The sequence below is a fragment of the Cynara cardunculus genome, unplaced genomic scaffold (genome assembly GCF_001531365.2).
Source record: "Cynara cardunculus var. scolymus isolate 2C unplaced genomic scaffold, CcrdV1 Un_Scaffold_192, whole genome shotgun sequence".
NCBI classification, from domain to species: Eukaryota; Viridiplantae; Streptophyta; class Magnoliopsida; order Asterales; family Asteraceae; genus Cynara; species Cynara cardunculus.
This window is the reverse complement of record NW_020200566.1, coordinates 70,002-77,933: the sequence shown is the minus strand read 5'-3', so window position 1 is coordinate 77,933 and position 7,932 is coordinate 70,002.

Here is a 7,932-nt window from a genome sequence, read left to right as displayed (position 1 = left end):
TCATGTCCTGTCATGTCTTACCAAACGCTGAACAGCTGTCCTGTCCTGTCCTGTCCCGTCCTGTCCTGTCCTGTCCTGTCCAGTCCTGTCTGCGCACCAAACGCACCCTAAAGTCCATTGAGTTTTTTTAGACTTTAAAACCAAATGGGTATGGCCCACGAGTAAGGTTGTGGGCTATCAATTAAAATAGTAGATGTTTGGGCCCACTCTCCAACACCAAATAAGTCAGCCCAAGCCCATTAAATGGTGCTCTCATAAATTTGAATAAAAGAATTTATGATAAATTAAGGGGGTGTTTGCGATTGCTTATTTGAAACAACTTATCATTTTCTACAAAAACACTTATCAACTTATTATAAGTCAGATAGGTTTAACTTTTTCAAAAACTTCTTATTACCAATTTGATATCGATATAAGTTATTTACCCAAACACTCAAAAGTGCTTATTACCGGTGTCACAACGAAATAAGTCAATAAGTTATTTTTATAAGCAATCTCAAACACACCCTAAGACGGTTTAAAACAAAATTTGATAGCAATAAGTGAATAAAAGAAGTTTCAGACCTACAGATTCTTTAAAATTAAGCAAAAACCCAAGCAACTAAATGATTAATTTTCTAAATGGAAAAAACCATTAAATTTTCTTATTTTGAATGATTAAGTTCTTAAACTGTTTTTTAATGGGAAAACCATTATACTTGATCAATTTTTTTTTCTAATAAATAAACTATCGAACTTTTAAAAATTGGTTACATACATTATAGGGCAAAATGCGCAAAATAGCAACCTACTTTCACAAATTTCCTTATTATAGCATTCTACTTTCAGTTTTTCTTATTACAGCAATGTACTTTTAAAATATTTTTTATTAGGGCATTGTACTTTCAAAAATTTACYCATTATAGCATTGGGTAACCTGTTACCTTTTGAACAGGTTTTTCTTTGTTGACGTGGCAAATTTAAAATGACATGGAAACCATGTAGGATAACATATTACACATGGATATCCTACTTGTCATTAAAAAAAAAAATTAATGTAAAAACAATTTTTGAAAATGAAAAACCTTCATCCCTCTCATTGTTAGACCGTTCCTTCTCTTCCTCTTCTTGATGACTCTTCATTCACCCACAAACCCTCAATCCCTCAATCGCACACATCGTGTTCCTCTTTGGCCTAATCGACTCTCACCATCTTCTTCCTGATCAAATCTAAACCCTAATTGACTCAATCTCATCGACTTCCTCATCGCGCATCCTGATAAACTCGATGAATGAATGGTTTTTTTTTGGATATTTTTATTCGTGAAATAGTGATCTTTTATAAACATGTTTAATTTATGATATTATATTTTTTGCGCATTTTGCCATTAAATTTACAATGTTTAAATGATAAAAATATTAAAATTAAAAGTATAATGTTGTAATAGAAATTGATGATCTTATAATAAAATAATTTTGAAAGTACAATGCTGTAATAAAAAATGTCATGTCAGCACTATCGTACAAGTGTACAGCCTACGTGGACGATGAGGTGGCAAAGAAACCTGGTATAATAGGTAAATTTAATTTAAAAGGTTACCCAATGCTATAATGGGTAAATTTTTGAAAGTACAATGCCCTAATAAAAAATATTTTGAAAGTACATTGCTGTAATAAAAAAAACCTGAAAGTAGAATGCTATAATAAGGAAATTTGTGAAAGTAGGTTGCTATTTTGCGCATTTTGCCCTACATTATATTAACAAAAAAAAAAGACCTTGAAGTAAAGAAGAAACTTAAATAAGTTTTACTGTTTCCAAACTCTATGCCTTCCAACCCACTTACAAACAACGGTATCACTCCCCATCGTCACTCCCTATCACCCCATTGTTGTCTGTTATTCATATCGGCTATCACAATGTTGGTTTTTGTCATCGATCTCCCTCTTTTTGGTCTATTTTTAGAGGGTTACAAATAGAGTTTTATTTTAAGAATTTTTTAGTCGGTTACATGTAGTTTTATTGGGTTATAATGGTGTAAGTAACCAATTTTAAAAGTTCGATAGCTTATTTTATTGAAAGAAAATGTTTAGGGACTTAATAACGCAAAATGAGAAAATTTAATGGTTTTTCATTCAAAAAAACAGTTTGAAGACTTGATAATTCAAAATGGAATAGTTCGTTGGGTTTTCTGAACTTTTATCTTTTTTATTTCGTTTTTTTTCAAAATCTTCTCCAGAATGTAGTACAACTGAGAAGATACAATTCTCGAGAACCCCTTAAAAATAATTGTATGAGCTAAGTGAGAAAATTGTTATTTTTACAGTCTTTGAAATTAAACGTCTACAATTATTAAATCTACTAAATATTTTAACAGTATTATTAGTTAAATATAAAACAGTCCTGGGTCCGATCCGTGCTAGCCTGAGCTGCTAAACGAGCCAAAAATGTTCCATCACATTAGTGTCTTTGGAGGCGGATTTCATGTGGAAGTCCAGTGGCAGACGCAGAAAAATATATTGTAGGGGGCACGTTATAAATTTTTTTTACCAAGGAAGATCGTTCAAATCAATTTCGCAAGCCATCCAAGAGCAGAGCTCGATTCAGGTGTTGATGCTTTCCTTTTAAAAAATCTTTCCATTTGATTTGCCTAATTGCCTACAAAAATAACAAAATTACCTACAAAATTAACCTAAAACATTTATCAATTACCACAAAATTAATCTAAAATACCTAACCTAAAACATTTACCAATTACCACAAAGTTAACCAACAAAATTAACCTAAAACATTTACCAATTACCACAAAGTTAACCAACAAAATTAACCNTACCAATTACCACAAAGTTAACCAACAAAATTAACCTAAAACATTTACCAATTACCACAAAGTTAACCAACAAAATTAACCTAAAACATTTACCAGTTACCACAAAATTACCCTAAAATACCTAACCTAAAGCATTTAGCCATTTACCATTTACCAATCACCACAAAATTAACCTAAAAACTAAAATACTACTAATTGATTAGAAGTAGTCAAACTGTCAAACAGAAACAGTCAAAGCCTCAAACCAAGTAAAAGACTAGAACTAGAAGTAGGCAAGTAGTCAAACTGTCAAAGCCTCAAAGGAACAAAATAAACTTATAGAAAAGAGGCGAGAACAAAATAAACTTACAAGAGAAGAAAAGAAGAACAGGCTCGTAGCCTCTCCTCGCAGTCGGTAGTCGGCGTGGCCACTCGCGGCTCGCCAGTCGCAGACGCAGCCTCTCGCCCTCTCCTCGCCGTCCGCCACAAGCCACAGCGCCACTGGATCTGGACGAAGAACAGGAGAAGAAGAACTGAAGAAGAAGAAGAAGAAGTGAGCTTGTAAGTCGTATGTCGTATGCGGTAATCGTCTAATCGATTCGGTATGCTGCCGTATGCGTATGTGATATGTCTTCACACGAAACCCACTTCACCGCTGCTTCACGTCTTCACTCTTCACAGGCTCGTTTCCTGCAATTCAAAGGGGCCTCCTACCTCATATTGTTGGGGGCCCAATTACATCTAAAAAAATACAAGTAATTTTTTTTTTTGGGCTTTCCTATTTATTTTTTGTTGGGGGCCCAGGACCCCAACCAGCTTAAGCTGTATCCGCCCCTCTGTGGAACCATTTGAAATTGCTGGTAATTACTATTTATTTTATTATATATTTAATATTTTATAGTATTTATTTTGTAATATTACTCAAAATAATAGTTGGACCACAAAATTGTAATAATTGCTATTAGACGTATTGAAGTCAAAGTAAGAGAAGTTTGACTGAATCCCCATGGGTCAACGAAATTGGAAGGTTGACGAGAGGACTGACCCACTTTCAAGCCTCATGGTGCATGGCCCATGGGAGACTCGAGTCAAGAAGTGGTGGGGTTCCACTTATGACACCAGAGGTGCATTCATGGCTAACTTCAGATGTATGCCGACAATCTATATAAATACATTCTTACACACACGTGACTATGATAGGTTTAAGGAAAAATCATTAAAAAAAAATTAATGAACATTCTGTATAAAAATCAAAAACAGTTTCAATTGGTTATATGTATATGTGCATAACATTCAGATGAATGATTAACGAAGTGTTACTCGGTTTTTCATTTTTTGAGGTTTTTTCGTGAACCTCCCTCCACGTACATGTGTTTGTGTGTGTGTGTGTGCGCATATACATTCAAACAATGCCAATGTTAAAATCACATTGTGTATCTTGATATATTTTGGGTATCACATGGTGTTCGTCGGAGGCTGGAGGTAAGAGAGAGGGAAATTTAAAATACCTAAAATGCCATTTAATTATAATTTTAAGTCAAATTACCAAAAGTATTAGTTTCTTAATTTATCCATTGATTTATGGTATTAAATCTCACAGTTATCACAAACTAATCAGTTCTCACTTAAATAGACCCCTATATATATATGTGTGTGTGTGTGTGTGCGCATTTGTTTGTACATACATGCACACATATAATACTTATATATATATATATATGTGTGTGTGTGTGTGTGTGTGTGTGAGAGAAAATTTGGTACGTTTTATAGGTCACGTGTGAAGATGTTAATAGCATTTAGGCGAGACATCGTGAAGGTGCATAGATTTGGTACAAGTACCGCAAAGATATATGGGCATTCAATCCAGTCAACTATCACTCGTACACACTGCGTTTATTATACTTGATTAGTTCAGATGTACCAGATTCACTCATGCCCTATGCCGATTCAATAGTGAAATCTTATTTATGTTCAAATATATAACTCCCAACTTATTTTTATACACTATGTGTTTAAAAAAAACATGTGACAGTTTAAGATGTTTTATTTGATATGAGTTACGTTTATGAAACAGTTTTGCCAATTAGAGACTTGGTTGCATCATGATGTCGTATGTATGACAATATATTAGTATATAAGTTATGTTTAGTTTCAGTATTTCAAACTGTATTGCACTTTTAGATACTCCATGTTTCAGTTCATTTAAATATTTCAATTCCAGTTGTCAAATGGTGTAAAATAGGAGTGCTCAAAATACTGAGGAACCCGACCAATCCTACCTGAAAAAACCTAATTTTTTTTTAACTTAAGGTAACACGACTCATAGTTGATACAAGATTAGGTGAAACCGCATCTATTAGGTTGGAATTAAGTTATGGTCATTTGAACCGAACCCGATGAACTCGATGTCTTTCTATGCTATGTATTTTTATATGATTTCAAGTCCTTAATTGATTATAATATGTACATTAGACATTGACTAATTCGTAATTAGCTATATTCAATATTATATCACAATTTCAACTGTAATTTTACTTTCTTATTTGCATGAACCTTCAAGTTTATTTTTTGAGTTTGTTAGTGTTTTTTGTATGTTACCATCTTGATTTTACTTTGTTTAAAAAAAAACACCTATCTAGATTGTAAAATGATGTAACAAAGTTTCAATCCGACCAACCCAACCCCACCTGCACGGTTTGGGTTGGTTTGTAGTTTTGTTTCAGTTGGGTTGAGATTTTTCAAACCGCAAACATTGAGTTGGGTTATTCAAATGCCTTTAATCAGATCAACTCAACCCATATGCAACCTTAGTGTAAAGTGCTTTAAGACTCCCAACTAGATTAGTGTTTTTAAGTATATGCTCATAGTATTTTATAATTAGTACGTAAAATTTTATACTGTGCACCAACCAATTGTACTTAGTACGACTTAATTTTAGTTGGTATACCAACTTCAAGTTACATGTATGAAAACTTGTCACTGTTCTTAAATTTTAAATAACATTTTGAATTTCTAGGTAACACATGTGACGTTTAATTGTTTTTAATTGCAAATAATAAAACTTACAGGCATTCAAATACTTAAATAAAATAATTAAAGTTACAAAGTTTAATATTAAATATATAAAAATTTCAAAAAGTAAAAAATAAATAAATAAGTTGGTATCATGGTACTACCGTGATATTATGCCGACTTCCAATACCGTGTACCAACCAATTTTGTATATATGTTACAGTGCTACTAGACAATTGTAATTGAGTAAATTACGGATTTGGTCCTCCTGGTTTAAAGTTTCTACCCACAGTGGTCCTAAAATCAAAATAAATACATACTTGGTACCCATGGTACACATTTTCGCATTCATTAAGTCCCTACCTTTAAAATATGTTTTTTTTTTTGTTAGACCAGTTAAATCTAGGGGCATTTGGGTATTTTTTCAACATTTTTGTCTTTATCTTACTAAATATATGATAATCTTTTAGTGTTCATCCCTAAACTGATGAAACTCGAATTCAACACCACCTACCACCACCCTCTATCGCTACCAACCACCCATTGTCACCACCATCAGCTACAATTACCATTCACAACCTTCAACCATCGTCAATCACATATCCAAAGTTTGAAAAAACAAAAATAAACAACACAAAAAAGCATCAAATTAAAAAGAGCTTGTTTACGAATAACATGAACAACAAAAACCTTAAATCATCTGAAGGGGTGTTTGGGATTGTTTATTTAAAACAACTTATGTTTTTTTTTGTTTTTTTGTAAAAGTACTTATTAACTTATGTGGTATTAAATCGGAGTTTTGTAAAAAGTGTTTGGATTAGCTTACAGCGGTACCAAAAAGCAATAAGCTGATAAGTTGTTTTTTAGTGTTTGACAAATTTTGCTTATATATGTAAAATGACCAAAAATGACAGTCTTCCATATAATAATATTTTTGATTATTAACTTGTTTGATTTTTTAACATGTAAAAATTTATTTTTCATCATTTATAATAATATTTTTGAGAAAAATTTATATCAATAAGATTAATAATTAACAAACATGGTTAAAACATGGTTAAAATGGTAAACTGGTAATAAGCAGTTTTTGATAAATTAATCCTTACTAACTTATCACCGGTGTCAGACTGACATAAGTCAAAAAGTATCTAAAATAAGCAATCCCAAACACCCCATGAAGATGACATGGACATAACCAAGAATCAACTCCAAATTCATACACTTTTAATTCATACAAAGAACCAAAAGAATCTAAATCTGAATCTAAGTAAAAGAAAACCTCAATCAAAACCCTAGATTTTCTGGACTTTTTACAAAACAAATCAAACCTGAATCTTGGGTTCGAAATCTTTTTTTAACAATTTCATAAATAGGATAAAGATAAAGAAAATTATGGAAAATAAGACTAAAATACCATTGAATTTAACTGGGCTAACGGAATCTTTTTGATTTCGTTAAAATGAGGGACTCAATGAGTGTGAAATATGTACCAGGGGTACCAAATTTGTATTTATTTTGATTTTGGAACCACTGTGGGTAGAAAGTGTAAACCACATGATCAAATCTGTAATTTACTCATTGTAATTAGTACCAATTAAATTGATACAATTAATACACATATCGATTGATTTAGTTTGTTAAAAAATTACCATCCTTAGAACATTTTCGATAGTTTCTCTAAAATGAAAAATCAAAAGTCAAAATATTGAAGAATAATTTAGGTTCATCTCCAACAGTTTTTCTACTTTAGAGATTACAATATTATTTATATTATTAAAATATTAAATATAATTAATAAAATATTATTTATCTCTCTCTTGAATATTTAATTTCAAGGATTGTCATTCGTAAAAGGAACAAAAAATCATTTCTTTTTCCTAAGTAATCATTTTATGAGAATTCTCCAAATGCATAAATTTTCAACATCTCTATTTCAGAGAAGGTCTGGAGAACCTATTAAAACAAGAAACTCCAAAATCTCTATTTTTTTTAAAAAGGGAAAAGTTCATAAAACCCAATGAACTATCTCATTTTGAATGACTAGAAGCGTACTCGCACAATGCAGCGAGATACATCATGATTTTAATATTTCATTTTATTTCTTATCTCAGTCGATGTTATAATATGACTTTAT